Source organism: Rhinoderma darwinii, chromosome 7 (assembly GCF_050947455.1).
Source record: "Rhinoderma darwinii isolate aRhiDar2 chromosome 7, aRhiDar2.hap1, whole genome shotgun sequence".
Classification (NCBI taxonomy): domain Eukaryota; kingdom Metazoa; phylum Chordata; class Amphibia; order Anura; family Rhinodermatidae; genus Rhinoderma; species Rhinoderma darwinii.
Window position 1 is genome coordinate 124680703 of NC_134693.1, and position 16422 is coordinate 124697124.

The following is a 16422-nucleotide window of genomic DNA, read 5'->3' on the forward strand; positions in this document are numbered from 1 at the left end:
GAGATTGTTTTCTCGTGACACATTGGGCTTCATATTCGTGGTAAAATTTGGTCGATATATTCAGTGTTTATTGGTGAAAAATTGCAAAATGTAGTGAAAATTTGGAAAAAATAGCATTTTTCAGAATTTTAATGCATCTGCTTGTAAAACAGACGGTTATACCACCCAAAATAGTTACTAGTTCACACTTCCCATATGTCTACTTTAGATTGGCATTGTTTTTTGAACATTCTTTTATTTTTCTTGGACGTTACAAGGCTTAGAACCTAAACAGCAATTTCTCATATTTTTAAGAAAATTTCAAAATCCTTTTTTTTAAGGTACTTCTTCAGTTCTGAAGAGGCTTTGAGGGGCCTATGTATTAGAAACCCTGATAAAACACCCCATTTTAAAAACTAGACCCCTCAAAGTATTCAAAACAGCATTTAGAAAGTTTATTAACCCTTCAGGCATTTCACAAGAATTAAAGCAAAATTGAGGTGAAATTTGCAAATTTCATTTTTCTTGCTGAATTTCAATTGTATTCATTTTTTTTCTGTAACACAGAAGGTTTTACCAGAGAAACACTACTAAATATGTATTGTCCAGATTCTGCAGTTTTTAGAAATGTCCCACATGTGGCTCTACTGCGCTCATGGACTAAAACACAAGCCCTAGAAGCAAAGAAGCACCTAGTGCATTTTGAGTCCTCTTTTTTATTAGAATATATTTTAGGCAGCATGCCAGGTTTGAAGAGGTGTTGAGGTGCCAAAACAGTAGGAATCCCCTAATAGTGACCCCATTTTGGAAACTACACCCCTCAAGGAATTCATTTATGGTTGTTGTTACCATTTTGACCGCACAGTTTTTTTCACAGCACCTATTTGAATTGGGCTGTGAAATTAAAAAAATTTCATTTTTTCCAATAAGATGTCATTTGTGATCAAAATTTATTATTTTCACAGGGAACAAAATACCCCATTTTGTTGCCCAATTTGTCCTTAGTGCGGCAATACCCCATTTGTGGCGATAAACTGCAGTTTGGGCCCATGGGAGGCCTCAGAAGTGAAGTAGCGCTGTGTGTTCTTTGGAGTGCAGATTTTGCTGGTTTTGTTTTCGGGTGCCATCTCGCATTTGCAGAGCCCCAGAGGTATCAAAGCAATGGAAACCCACTAGAAGTCACCCCATTTTGGAAACTACACCCCTCAAGGAATTCATTTATGGGTGTTGTGACCATTTAGACTCCATAGTTTCTTCACAGAACTTATTTGAGTTGGGCTGGGAATTAAAAAAAATAATATTTTTTCCAATAATATGTCGTTTTAGCTCAAAAGTTCTTATTTTCACAAGAAATAAAATACTACATTTTGTTGCCCAATTTGTCCTGAGTGCGGCAATACCCCATTTGTGATGATAAACTGCTGTTTGGGCCCATGGGAGGGCTCAGAAGGAAAGGAGCGCTATGTGTTTGTTGGAGTACAGATTTTGCTGGTTTGGTTTTCGGGTGCCATGTCGCATTTGCAGAGCCCCAAAGGTATCAAAGCAATGGAAACCCACCAGAAGTGACCCTATTTTGGAAACTACACCCCTCAAGGAATTCATTTATGGGTGTTGTGACCATTTTGACCCCATAGTTTTTTCACAGAACTTATTTGAATTGGGCTTGGAATTAAAACAAAATTAATTTTTTCCAATAATATGTCGTTTTGGCTGAAAATTTCTTATTTTCACAAGAAATAAAATACCCCATTCTGTTGCGCAATTTGTCCTGAGTGCAGCAATACCCCATTTGTGGTGATAAACTGCGGTTTGGGCCCATGGGAGGGCTCAGAACGAAAGGACCACCATTTGGCCTACTGGGGATTTTCTCGTGCAAAGTCATGTGTGCAGAAGCCCCTGAGGTACCAGTACAGTTGAAACCCGCAAGAAGTGACCCCGTTTTAAAAACTACACCCTTAAGGCATTCATCTAGAGGTGTAGTGAGCATTTTGACCGGAGAGATACACCCCATAAACTGTAATGTGGGTTCTCCCGGGTATGGCAATACCCTACATGTGGCTGTTATCAGCTGCCTGGGCACACAGCAGGGCTCAGAGGGGAAAGACGAGGGGGGATAAGCTGTGCGGAGTGCATCAGGGTAAGTAGAATTGGGGTAAATTATAAAACAAGGGATGTATGATAAATTTTAAAACACTCTTTCATACAGAGCTCTGGTTTTTCGGGACACGCGTTACATTGATATATTGTGTCCTCCCTTATACCCCTCTTATAGCAGACTTTGCACCTCTTTTGACTTTTTCCCTTCTTGCCAGTTTGGGGAACTTCTCCTGGAAAGTGTTGCCCTGGTACGATGCGTGTGGCCTCGCTTCCAGAAGTACTGGGTGCCCCCCCGTTCCTGGTCCCTAAAGATTAGGTTCTTGATAATCACCTCTTGAAATTCCAGGAAAGTTCCCCTCTGGCCTGTACATCGACGTAGCACGTACACATTGTACAATGCCATCTGTATGATGTGCCCGGCCAGCTTCTTATACCACACCGCATGGCGCTGTAGGGCTTCGGGACTTGATCTGACAAGTCCACCCCTCCCATGTACCTATTGTAGTCCAGGATGCAGTCTGGTTTAGGGGTCTCTGTACTGGTACCTCGTACAGGTACATGGGTACTGGTGTGACATCTCTCTTGTCCTTGTACTTGACACAAAATATGTTGCTGCTAGAATGTGCCCTGCGCTCACCCCTTCTTGTTTGCCCTGCAGAGTCTTAGGGAGGCCTCTCAGATTTCTTCTAGCAGTGCCGCATGCCACGGGACTGGAAGCGAGGCAGTTGAAGAGTGGGACGCCGGTATAAAAATTATCCAGGTAGAGGTGGTAACCCTGGTCCAGCAGTGGGTGTACCAAATCCCACACAATTTTTGCATTAACTCCCAGTAAGGGGGGGCATTCTGGGGGCTGAGCACTGATGTCCTTCCCTTCATATATCCTAAACCTGTAGGTATACCCTGATACACTCTCGCACAGCTCATACATCTTCACGCCATACCTTGCCTTCTTACCCGGCAGGTACTCGCAGAATTGAAGCCTCCCTTTAAAATCCACCAAGTACTCATCAATAGAAATACACTTCTCGAGGGTGTATGCTTGGGAAAACCGGGCGCTGAAACGGTCTAATAGGGGTCTCCGTTTATACAAACGGTCAAAACTGGGGTCATCTCGGGGTGGGCACGGCTCATTATCAGTATGATGTAAGAAGCCAAGTATTGCCTCATTTATTTATTTTTTTAGTTTCCAGTTCAGTTCTGAAGTTGCTTTGAGGGGCATATATATTAGAAACCCCTATGAAACACCCCATTTTAGAAACTAGACCCCTCAAAGTATTCACAACAGCATTTAGAAAGTTTATGAACCCTTTAGGTGTTTCACAGGAATTTAGAGCAAAGTAGAGGTGAAATTAAAAAAAATTTTTTGTCAGAAAATCCTCTTTATACCATTTTTTTATAACACAAAAGGTTTTACCAGAGAAACGCAACTTAATACGTATTGCCCAGATTCTGCCGTTTTGAGAAATATCCCACATGTGGCCCTAGTGCGGTAATGGACTGAAGCACCGGCCTCCGAAGCAAAGGAGCACCTAGTCGATTTTGAGGCCTCTTTTTTATTACGCACCATGTCCGGTTTGAAGAGGTCTTGTGGTGCCAAAACAGTGGAAACCCCCCAAAAGTGACCCCATATTGGAAACTAGACCCCTTTGAATAATCCATTGTAGTTTTCTTGGGGTGCATGCGGCTTTTTGATCAGTTTTTATTCTATTTTTAGGTGGCGTGGTGACTAAAAAACAGCAATTCTACTATTGTTTTTTTCATCTATTTTTTTTACAGCGTTCACCGTGCGCTATAAATGACATATTCACTTTATTCTGCGGGGCGATACGATTACGGCGATACCAGATGTTTATAGTTTTTTTTTATTTCTTATGGCGTTTGCACAATAAAATACGTTTTGTAAACAATCATTCACTTTTTGTGTTACCTTATTCTAAGAGCCATAACGGTTTTATTTTTCCATCAATAAAGCCGTGCGAGGACTTATTTTTTGCGTAACGAACTGTAGTTTCCATCAGTACCATTTTTAAGGACATGCGACTTTTTGATCTCTTTTTATTCAATTTTTTGGGAGGTGAAGTGACCAAACAATTGTTATTGTGGTACGGTTTATTATTATTTTCTTTTACGGCGTTGACCGCGCGGGATAAATAACGAAATAATTTTGTAGTTCAGGCCGTTACGGACGCGGCGATACCAATTATGTATAGTTTATTTGTTTGTTTATATATTTTTATTAATAATAAAAGACTGATAAGGGAAAAAGGGGGATTTTTACTTTTAATACTTTTAAAACTTTTATTTTCTTATTTTTACACAACTTTTTTTAACTTTTTTTAAACTTTATTAGGGGACTTGAGGGCAGGAGGCATTGATCGCTATTCTAATACACTGCACTACATGCGTAGTGCAGTGTATTAGAACTGTCAGCTACTCACTGACAGCAAGCAAAGTGGGTCCTGACTTCGTCAGGACCCACTAGGCTTCCGTCGATGGCAGAGCCGGACGCCATTGTTTGGTGTCCGGTTGCCATAGCCACCATCGCCAGCCGCTATCGCGTAGCAGGCTGGCGATTGTAGCTTAACCCCTAAAAAGCCGTGATCACTATTGAACACGGCTTTTAAGGGGTTAATCAGCGGGGACACAGCGATCGGTCCCCGCTGTAGGAGCTGTGACAGCTGCTGAACAAGACAGCAGCTGTCACAGCTCCTGTATGTGTCGGGAAGACGGCCGAAATGGCCGTTATCCCCGCGACGTAATAATCCGTCGCTGAGCGCTAACGATACAGTTAGCGCGACGGATTATTACGTCGCTGAGCGCGAAGGGGTTAAGGACTATAGGTTTAGATAGTATAGTTTGTAATCGGATTGAGGATTGGATCAAGGACCGTATCCAGAGAGTGGTCAATGATTCCTACTCTGAATGGTCCCCAGTTATAAATGGTGTACCCCAGGGTTCATTGCTGGACCACTATTATTCAACTTATTTATTAACCCCTTCCCGTCGTAAACAACTTTCAGATTTTCATTTTGTTTTCTCCTCCCCACTTTCCAAAAGCCATAACTTTTTCATTTTTCTGTCGATATAGTTCTATGAGGGCTTGGTTTTTGCGGAACGAGTTGTAGTTTTCCGTAACACCATTTATTGTACCATATAATGTACTAGGAAATGGGGAAAAAATATTTGTGGGGTAGGAAATGAAAAAAACAGCGATTCTTCCATTGTTTTTTGCACTTCCTTTTTACGGAATTCATGTGCATTTAAAAAAACATGTTAACTTTATTCTGTGGGTCAACATGATTATGGCGAAACCAAATATATATAGTTTTTTCTATACTTTACAACTTTTACAAGGAAAAAACTAAGCGTAAAAAATAACCATGATAGCCATACGTTTTTTATTTTTCTGTCGATTAAGTGGTATGTGGGCTAATTTTTCGCGGGATAAACTGTCGTTTTTAATTATACAATTTTGGGGTACATGCAAGGTTTTGATCACTTTTTATTCCATTTTTCGTGGGTGATGAGGTGACCAAAAAATAGCGATTCTGGCGGTTAATTTTTTTTATTTACGGTGTTCACCGTGCAGGTTAAATAATGATATAGTGTAATAGTTCAGACTTTTACAGATACAATTATGTTTATTCATTTATTTTTTACAATGCTCTACATATATATATATTATTTTTTTTACATAAAAAAAAACCTTTATTTTACAAATTTAAACTTTTTTTATTAATCCCCCTAAGGACTAATCAGCGATCGTTGGACTGCTTGCACTATATACTGCAATACTAATGTATTGCAGTATATCGTCTTTCTGACAGGCTTCTATTAAGCCCTTCCATTGTGAGTCAATCGAGTAGTTTGGGTGTCATTGGTATTCACTGTATCCACTCATAATGGAAGCAGGGCTTAATAGGAGCACAAAGGTGCTTCATTACGCCACCGCGGCATTTAATGGGTTAAACAAGCAGGATCGCGCTCAAATGCGATCCCGCTCGTTGCTGTGAAGTGTCGGCTGTAACATACAGCCGACATCGCATTGCATGGTACGGGCTCACTCCGTGAGCCTGCTCCATACTTCCCCTACCTGGCTATGACGTAACTGTATGTCATATGTCGGGAAGGGGTTAATGATATAGAGGATGGAATTAATAGCACTATTTCTATTTTTGCAGGTGACACCAAGCTATGTAGTAATGTTCAGTCTATGGAAGATGTTCATAAATTACAAGATGAGTTACTAAGTGTTTGGGCATCCACTTGGCAAATAAGGTTTAATGTAGATAAATGTAAAGTTATGCATCTGGGTACCAACAACCTGCAGCATCATATGTCCTAGGGGGAGCTACACTGGCGGATTCACTTGTTGAGAAGGATCTGGGTGTACTTGTAAATCATAAACTAAATAACAGCATGCAGTGTCAATCAGCTGCTTCAAAGGCCAGCAAGATATTGTCGTGTATTAAAAGAGGCATGGACTCGCGGGACAGGGATATAATATTACCACTTTACAAGGCATTAGTGAGGCCTCATCTAGAATATGCAGTTCAGTTCTGGGCTCCAGTTCATAGAAAGGATGCCCTGGAGTTGGAAAAAATACAAAGAAGAGCAACGAAGCTAATAAGGGGCATGGAGAATCTAAGTTATGAGGAAAGATTAAAATAATTACACCTATTTAGCCTTGAAAAGAGACGACTAAGAGGGGACATGATTAACTTATATAAATATATGAATGGCACATACAAAAAATATGGTGAAATTGTAATGGCAGGGGGTAGGGAGACGGACAAGTGAGCCCTAATCTACCCGCCACTCTGTCCCTGCCTACTTGCAACGACCCGCCCTAGGCGACGGGGTACAACTGGGCGGCGGTCCCTGCGCTCAGTAAGTGCACGACAAACACGACAAACATACAAGGAACACAAGCAAGGAAAAGGGGCCGTTGCCCACGGCAACACCGTGAGCAACCAGAGTGGTGAACGAGCCGAGTCAAGCCAGGAGTGTGCGAGGTACAAAACGAAAAGCAGAAGAGTAGTCGGTAAGCCAGGGTCGGTATGGAGCAGGATCAAAAATAGCAGGAGCTGTAGCTGGGCCAGGAACCACAAGGAAAGAAACAAAAGCAATAACAAGCACAGAGGGACACGAAGTGCAGGCTTAAATAGACCGAGGGCGGGAGCTAGCTGAGTCTGGCCAGGTTACGATAGGCTCTCCCACTCCTAAGCCTGCCAGCCTGAATGGTGGAAGCAGGAGTCAGTCTCAGGGATGTATTCTCAGGTGCTGACTGATTAGTTCTGGGAGTTAACCCCGCTGTGCCTGGCAGATCCTTTACAGTACCCCCCCTTTTATGAGGGGCCACCGGACCCTTTCTAATTGGACCTGGCTTACTGGGGAAACGCAGGTGGAACCTCCTGACCAATACCCCAGCGTGAACATCCCGGGCGGGTACCCAAGTCCTCTCCTCGGGCCCGTATCCTCTCCAATGGACCAGGTACTGGAGGGAGCCTTGGACCATCTTGCTGTCCACAATCCTGGCCACCTCGAATTCCACCCCCTCCGGGGTGAGGATGGGAACAGGAGGTCTCCTCGAGGGAGCCAAGGACGGGGAGCAGCGTTTGAGGAGGGAGGCATGAAACACGTTGTGTATCCGAAAAGATGGGGGTAACTCCAGCCGGAAGGAGACAGGATTGAGGACCTCAATGACCTTATACGGCCCAATAAACCGGGGAGCAAACTTCTTGGACGGAACCTTGAGACGCAAGTTCCTAGACGACAACCACACCAGATCCCCGACCATAAACAGGGGGTTAGCAGAACGTTTTTTATCAGCCTGAGTTTTTTGTACGCTCTGGGACACCTCTAGGTTTTTCTGAACCTGGGCCCAGACTGTGCACAGTTCCCGATGAACGACCTCTACCTCAGGATTGTTGGAACTACCAGGTGAAACGGAGGAGAACCGTGGATTAAACCCGTAATTACAAAAAAAAGGAGAGACCCCTGACGAGTTACTGACCCGGTTATTAAGGGAAAATTCGGCGAGGGGAATGAAAGAGACCCAATCAAATTGACAGTCAGAGACAAAACACCTTAAGTATTGTTCTAGAGACTGATTAGTCCTCTCCGTTTGGCCATTGGTTTCAGGATGGAAGGCAGAGGAGAAGGACAGATCAATCCCCAACTTCATACAGAAGGCTCTCCAAAACAATGAAACAAATTGTACCCCTCTGTCCGAAACAATATTGACAGGGACCCCATGGAGACGCAGGATGTGTTTGACAAACAAGGTAGACAACGTTTTGGCGTTGGGTAGTTTCTTGAGGGGCACAAAGTGGCACATCTTACTGAAGCGGTCCACCACCACCCACACCACCGACTTGCCTTGGGATGGAGGCAAATCGGTGATAAAATCCATGGAGATATGTGTCCAAGGTCTCTGGGGAATGGGCAACGAACGCAGTAAGCCCGCTGGTCGGGACCTGGGAGTCTTGGACCTAGCACAAACCTCACAAGCGGCGACGTAGGCCTTAACGTCTTTAGGCAACCCAGGCCACCAATAATTTCTGGTAATGAGGTGTTTGGTTCCCAGGATGCCTGGATGGCCAGATAGTGCAGAGTCATGATTTTCCCTAAGTACCCTTAGCCGGAATTGCAGGGGAACAAACAGCTTGTTCTCAGGAAGGTTCCCGGGAGCTGCACCTTGATCAGCAGCAATTTCAGAGACTAAATCAGAATCGATCGAGGAAATGATTATACCTGGAGGCAAAATACAAGCAGGATCTTCCTCCGAAGGAGGGCTGGCCATGAAGCTACGCGACAGTGCATCAGCCTTAATATTTTTAGACCCAGCCCTATAGGTAACCAAAAAATTGAATCTGGTAAAAAATAACGCCCATCGAGCTTGTCTCGGGTTTAGCCTCCGGGCAGATTCTAGGAAAACCAGATTCTTGTGGTCGGTAAGGACCGTTACCTGGTGTCTAGCCCCCTCCAGGAAGTGGCGCCACTCTTCAAATGCCCATTTAATGGCTAAGAGTTCGCGGTTGCCAATATCATAGTTACTTTCAGTTGGCGAAAACTTCCTGGAGAAGTAGGCACAGGGGCGGAGATGGGTGAGGGACCTGGTACCCTGGGACAAGACAGCCCCCACTCCCACCTCAGATGCGTCAACTTCCACAATAAATGGCTCCATTTGGTTGGGCTGAACCAGCACCGGGGCCGAGACAAAGCACTTCTTAAGGACCTCAAAAGCCTGGACAGCCTCAGGAGGCCAGTGGAGGAGATCAGCACCTTTGCGAGTGAGGTCCGTAAGGGGCTTAGCGATGACCGAGAAGTTAGCAATAAATCTCCTGTAATAATTAGCAAACCCCAAAAAACACTGTAACGCCTTCAGGGAGGCAGGTTGGACCCATTCCGCCACAGCCTGAACCTTGGCGGGGTCCATGCGGAATTCATGAGGAGTGAGGATTTGACCCAAAAATGGAATCTCCTGTACCCTAAACACACATTTTTCGGTTTTGGCAAACAGTTTATTTTCCCGAAGGACCTGGAGCACCTTCCTGACATGCTCCACGTGGGAGGACCAGTCCTTGGAAAACACCAGTATGTCATCAAGGTACACTACCAGAAAAATCCCCAGGTAATTTCTCAAAATCTCATTTATGAAATTCTGGAAGACCGCAGGGGCATTACACAACCCAAAGGGCATGACGAGGTATTCGAAATGGCCTTCGGGCGTGTTAAACGCAGTCTTCCACTCATCCCCCTCTTTGATGCGAATAAGGTTATACGCCCCCCGTAGATCCAATTTAGAAAACCATTGGGCCCCCTGAACCTGATTAAAGAGATCAGGAATCAAAGGAAGGGGATACTGGTTCCTTACCGTGACCTTATTCAGGCTACGGTAGTCAATGCATGGCCTAAGACCACCATCCTTCTTCCCCACGAAGAAGAAGCCAGCACCTACCGGAGAAGAAGAGGGACGAATGTAACCCTTGGCCAGGGATTCCTGGATATACACTCTCATAGCTTCACGTTCGGGACAAGAAAGATTAAATATCCTACCCTTAGGGAGCTTAGCTCCTGGTACCAATTCGATAGCGCAATCGTATTCTCTATGAGGAGGTAACACTTCGGAGGCCTCCCTAGAGAAAACATCAGCGAAGTCCTGAACAAACTCGGGTAGCGTATTCGCCTCCTTAGGGGGAGAAATAGAATTAACAGAAAAACATGACGTACAACATTCATTACCCCATTTGGTTAGCTCCCCCGTATTCCAGTCAAACGTAGGATTATGCAACTGCAACCAGGGAAGACCTAGAACCAAATCGTACGATAATCCCTGCATCAACAGTACAGAGCATTGCTCCAAATGCATGGAGCCAACAAGGAGTTCAAAAACAGGGGTATGCTGTGTAAAATAACCATTAGCAAGAGGAGTGGCGTCGATACCCACTACCGGGACAGGTTTAGGCAAATCAATAAGAGGCATAGCAAGGGACATAGCAAATTCCACAGACATGATATTAGTAGAGGACCCTGAATCCACGAAAGCACTGCCGGTAGCAGACCTACCACCAAAAGAGACCTGAAAGGGAAGCAAGATCTTAGTACGTTTCATATTTACTGGAAATACCTGTGCGCCCAAGTGACCTCCCCGATGATCACTTAGACGCGGAAGTTCTCTGGCTGCAACCTTACGCTTAGGACAGTTGTTCACTTGATGCTTGTCGTCCCCACAGTAGAAGCAGAGACCATTCTTCCTGCGGTATTCTCTACGTTGTTGGGGGGACACGGAGGCCCCGAGCTGCATAGGTATCTCTGAATCTTTCGGGGAGGAACGAAGCAACGGAGCTTCGGGAGGCATCATGGGGGAGTCGGAGGAGAAAACACATAAACGTTCACGTTGTCGTTCCCTGAGACGTCGGTCAAGTCGTATCGCTAAAGCCATAACCTGGTCTAGGGAGTCAGAAGAGGGATAGCTAACTAGCAGGTCTTTCAGGGCATTCGACAGACCCAACCTAAACTGGCACCTTAAGGCAGGGTCATTCCACCGAGAAGCTACGCACCACTTCCGAAAGTCAGAGCAATACTCCTCAACCGGTCTCTTACCCTGACTTAAGGTCACCAGCTGACTCTCGGCAAAGGCAGTCCTGTCAGACTCGTCATAAATAAGTCCGAGAGCAGAAAAGAAACAATCAACGGAGGAAAGTTCAGGGGCGTCAGGAGCCAAGGAGAAGGCCCACTCTTGGGGCCCTTCCTGGAGCCGGGACATAATTATACCCACCCGCTGGCTCTCAGAACCTGAGGAATGAGGCTTTAAACGAAAGTAAAGCCTACAACTCTCCCGAAAGGAGAGAAAAGTCCTCCGGTCCCCTGAGAACCGGTCGGGCAACTTGAGGTGGGGTTCAAGAGGTGCGGTGAGGGGAACTACCAGGGTAGCATCAGGCTGGTTGACCCTCTGAGCCAGGGCCTGGACCTGTAGGGAGAGACCCTGCATTTGCTGAGCCAGGGTCTCACAGGGATCCATCGTGGTGTCAGGGACCAGGGGTAGACTAGGTATGGGCTTGTTATTATGTAATGGCAGGGGGTAGGGAGACGGACAAGTGAGCCCTAATCTACCCGCCACTCTGTCCCTGCCTACTTGCAACGACCCGCCCTAGGCGACGGGGTACAACTGGGCGGCGGTCCCTGCGCTCAGTAAGTGCACGACAAACACGACAAACATACAAGGAACACAAGCAAGGAAAAGGGGCCGTTGCCCACGGCAACACCGTGAGCAACCAGAGTGGTGAACGAGCCGAGTCAAGCCAGGAGTGTGCGAGGTACAAAACGAAAAGCAGAAGAGTAGTCGGTAAGCCAGGGTCGGTATGGAGCAGGATCAAAAATAGCAGGAGCTGTAGCTGGGCCAGGAACCACAAGGAAAGAAACAAAAGCAATAACAAGCACAGAGGGACAGGAAGTGCAGGCTTAAATAGACCGAGGGCGGGAGCTAGCTGAGTCTGGCCAGGTTACGATAGGCTCTCCCACTCCTAAGCCTGCCAGCCTGAATGGTGGAAGCAGGAGTCAGTCTCAGGGATGTATTCTCAGGTGCTGACTGATTAGTTCTGGGAGTTAACCCCGCTGTGCCTGGCAGATCCTTTACAGAAATCTTGTATATGGTTATGAACTGTAACAAATAATGCCAGTAGATATCAACACTCTGGCCACAGCACCCAGAGCCAGCACCCAGGCTCCAGTATCCAGCCTTTAGCACTCAGCATCCAGACAGTTCAGCAAACTCAAGACCACTCACCACCGTCTAGCAGCAGAACCTTATAGGCAGAGGTGTCTCTCTGACTGATGACCCCATTGAGTCTATAATATAAATTTAGCAGGAGGAAGTTTATGGCACAGATATTCGAATACCCTTATGTGGGAGAACAGCCTTTACTTCCGGGAGGTCTCCCCTTATTCTGGGGTCTCTCAGACATTCTGAAAGATTAGACAACACTGCCCTGGTAACTGGAATAAAAATATCCATATTATATTACTGGACAGCATCAAAAGAATTCGGAAAATTGTGCACAATAGAAAAAAATATTTACGGTGATAAGCTGTAATTTATTAAAAAATAAATAGATAAAAGTATAATACTTTTTTGTATTAAAGTTTTACATAATAAATATTCAATAGGTGTATAGTAAGCGCAGCTGGTACTTGTGGCGCTGTCCAGTGCTGAAATGATTTATCATCAAAACTTTAGTATATGCAAAAGTATCATAAAGCGATTGACGGGTAGGGGATATTCTATCTTAAAGAAGGGGCTAGCCTGCCTTTATAGTGACAGCGCGGAACCTAAGAAAAGCCCCCAGGGCTGTCCTGTGATAATGCCTGTAACCTTATGTATATCCTAACATACCCCCATGCATTTCATATATAGGCAATAATGTCTTGGAATACACATGGACTTGAATACATTATAGTTCAAAAAAAGAGATCAAAAGTTAAAGTCTCCTAATAGAACAACATTCTTTTTTAAGAACTTAGGCCTAGTTCACACAGAGTTTTTTTGTAGGCAGAAAAAATCTGCCTCAAAATTCCTTCAGGAGTTTTGATGTCGATTTTGAACTACCAGCGTTGTTTTAACACTTTTTTTTCTGCATTTTTTGCAGCACTTTTTGCCCTCAGCCATTGGATCTAATGCTAGGATCATGGGGAAAATACGCTGCAAGAAAAGAGCACTGCTTTCTTTCTCTTTCCGCGAGCGGCCAGAAGCTGTTTGGGAAAAAAACACCTCAAAACCCATTGAAATCTATGGGGGGCGGTCTGGGACTTTTTTTGGGTTTCATTCTGAAGCTGTTTCTGCATGAAGTTTAGCACCAAAGAACTCTGTGTGAACTGAAAATTTATTAAATAAACAAAAAACAACTAAAAAAAATATACAAATCTGTAATCCTGTAAACATCGGAACCCGTACATTAAGGCTAATATCTATTTTATGGTAAATGGTGTAAAAAAAACAAACATGTAAATCTGTCAGAATGTGGGGTGGAAAAATACCAAAAATTTCTGTGATTCTTCCTTGCGTTCTTTGGGATCAAAATAAAGTTCTTTCTTTTTCAAACAAACAGCGCCTCTCTTATCCATACGGCTGTGTGTGGTATTGCAGATCTTCTCAATTCAAGTGGTAAAGGCTGATTGTAATACCAAACACATCCTGTTATCAAATGTGGAGCTGTTTTTTTAAAAATAAACAAAACCCCCTTTTTTTATTATTTAGTTATTAATAATCTTGGAAAACAACAAGAAATCAGAAATTTCCCAAACAATTGTCAAGACCCTAAATGTTAAGACTAATAACTAAACCATGGTTGTATTGGATGGATTGACATTAAGTATTTTGCCTCCTTTAGAGTCCTTTAAAGAGGACCTGCTATGGGTTATTTGTGACCCGTGTCCCGCTACAGCCCCTGCAATGTTTGGCTCTTTATATGCTAATTTTGAGTAAAGGTACCGAGAGGAGGAGATCTCATTTCTACTCAGTTGGTGTTGCCTCGTGTATCGCTGTGATGCTGTCCAATCAGAGCAGAAAGCCTCTCAGCAATGCAGAAAAATCAGGAGGTCTTGTGTATCGCTCTGATTGGACAGCGTCACAGTGCTTCATGTGGCAATGCTTACTGAGGAGAGATAAGGTCTCCTCCTCCCGGTACCTCTACTCAAAATTAGCATATTAGGTGCTAAATGGAACAGGGGCTGTGGTGTTACACAGGGGCAATACATCGCTGGAATCAAGAGGAGGCGGGGAATAAGGGGAGGAATGTGTTTTTTTTAAAAAAAAACAAAAAACATGTCAGGTGCTCTTTAAGGACAACTGCTAGTAAAGGAGATCATACAAGATGTGATTTTCGACCAAGTACAAGATACAAGGAAGGGTTTGACAATTGCGCCATTGAGATTTGTTTAGCATTTGTGTGTTCAGAAGGTGGATAGTGGTCAGTGTTGCACAAATAGACATTGTACCACAGCAGAGAGGGGGGGGGACGGGACTGAGATGTCTGGCTGACCCTTGGTGTAGCTAGCTTAAAGGCTATGCACACCTTTGGAATCGCTATATATATATATATATATATATATATATATATATATATATATATGTCTATCAGTGTGATTGGTGCAACTTTCAATATACTTTTTATTAAAGATTATTTGTACTTTTTGAGCAGCTCTATCTAGCGCTGAAACCTGTATCCGTCAGATCAGCGGGACTGACGGGTTCAGTGTCAGCGGGTCCTGCGTGTCTCCCATGTTCCAGCTGCTATCGGTCACATCTAAGTTCATAACTTAGATGTGATCGATTACAGGTGGATCCTGCGTGCAGGACCCGCTTTCACTGAACCCGTCAGCCCCGCTGACCGGACGGATACAGGTTTCAGCACTATATACAGCTGTTCTGTATACAGGATACAAAGCAGCTGTATCTCAAAAAGTATACATTTTTTTTTATAAAAAGTATATTGAAAGTTGCCCCAATGACACTGATACACGTTTTTATATGAAGAAAAAAAAAAGGTACACCTAGCCTTTAATATTGATTTATTTAATGGGTTTACTGACAAGGTAACCCTGTCTTGGAGAAAGACTCTTTATAAACCTAACTTGCTACTAGCGGATTAACACTCTCATCATTCCATCAGAGGGCATGACAGGCTCCAGATAACCTGCACTCTTGTCTACTTACATTAACAACTTTCACACCGGGATCTCAGGTCACACTGCTCTGTTTATTCATGATATCAAACATGACCGAAACAGATGCTTAATCCCTTCTTCAAACAGCACATCTCCAACCAGAACTTACTCAAAAGTCAAAGCAAATATTTACTTACCAGCGAACATAAGCTGCACTATTTAAACATCAATTGGTGAGTCTGGACTGGTGCACAGCTGCACGACATTGACATAATCACAGAAAATATACTGCAAATGTTAGATCCGATTTTTCAGTATAATCTGACGATTGCTGGAATAAGTCCTGTTTGTCGGGAAATTGAAAATCCATCCTGTAAAACATAAAGCTTAATACAAGACGGCATATGACTTCAAAAGCTGCCATAGCTGGAAGATTATATTTCCATGTATGTGACTTTATATATACAGATGACATTACTGCCCCATGTATAAGTCAAAGAAGAAACATTCAAAGCCGTAACTGTACTGCTACATCATGTCATAATTATCTATCTATCTATCTATCTATCTATCTATCTATCTATCTATCTATCTATCTATCTATCTATCTATCTATCTATCTATCTATCTATCTATCTATCTATCTATCTATCTATCTATCTATCTATCAATCTATCTATCATCTATCTTTTTAATATATTAGATAGATAGATAGATACTCTGTACAATTTTGATTCTGGTTCCACCAACTCCTGCCACACATGTCATCCAATAAGAATGCCAATGTACCAGCCACAAGTTGTAGTTGAAGATAAACGACAAGACCTTATTCCATAATACTTAAGCAACACAGGACAGGCAACATTTCAGCCAACAAGTGTCCTTCACCTCTAACGGCACTATTATATCATGTCATTCTTTATCCATGTTTACCATGTTCAGAAAAAAATAAAATAAATAACAGTACTTGCTGTAGCCTGTAGTCCTCCAATTAGCCACTAGAGGGAAGCAGGCAATTATTCCTTATAAACTATAGTGTTCAGTCTATGTAACATTGTGCAGAAAACATGAACATTAATCTTTCTAGATTATTCCTTCAATTATGTGAAAATTCTACTCTATAGTATTGAAAGAATTAAACAAAAGAATGGAAGACCACTAGGTAATAATAATTCTTCT

General features: G+C 43.5%; 1 long non-coding RNA gene across 1 annotated transcript in view; it reads right to left on the minus strand.

The window, feature by feature from the left end:
• Nucleotides 1-16422, minus strand: part of LOC142658154 (uncharacterized) — a 43800-nt gene that overhangs the window by 11960 nt on the left and 15418 nt on the right. Inside the window, exon 2 of the long non-coding RNA XR_012850046.1 lies at nucleotides 15441-15614. This is a non-coding gene — a long non-coding RNA (uncharacterized LOC142658154). The remainder of the gene's footprint in view (nucleotides 1-15440; nucleotides 15615-16422) is intronic.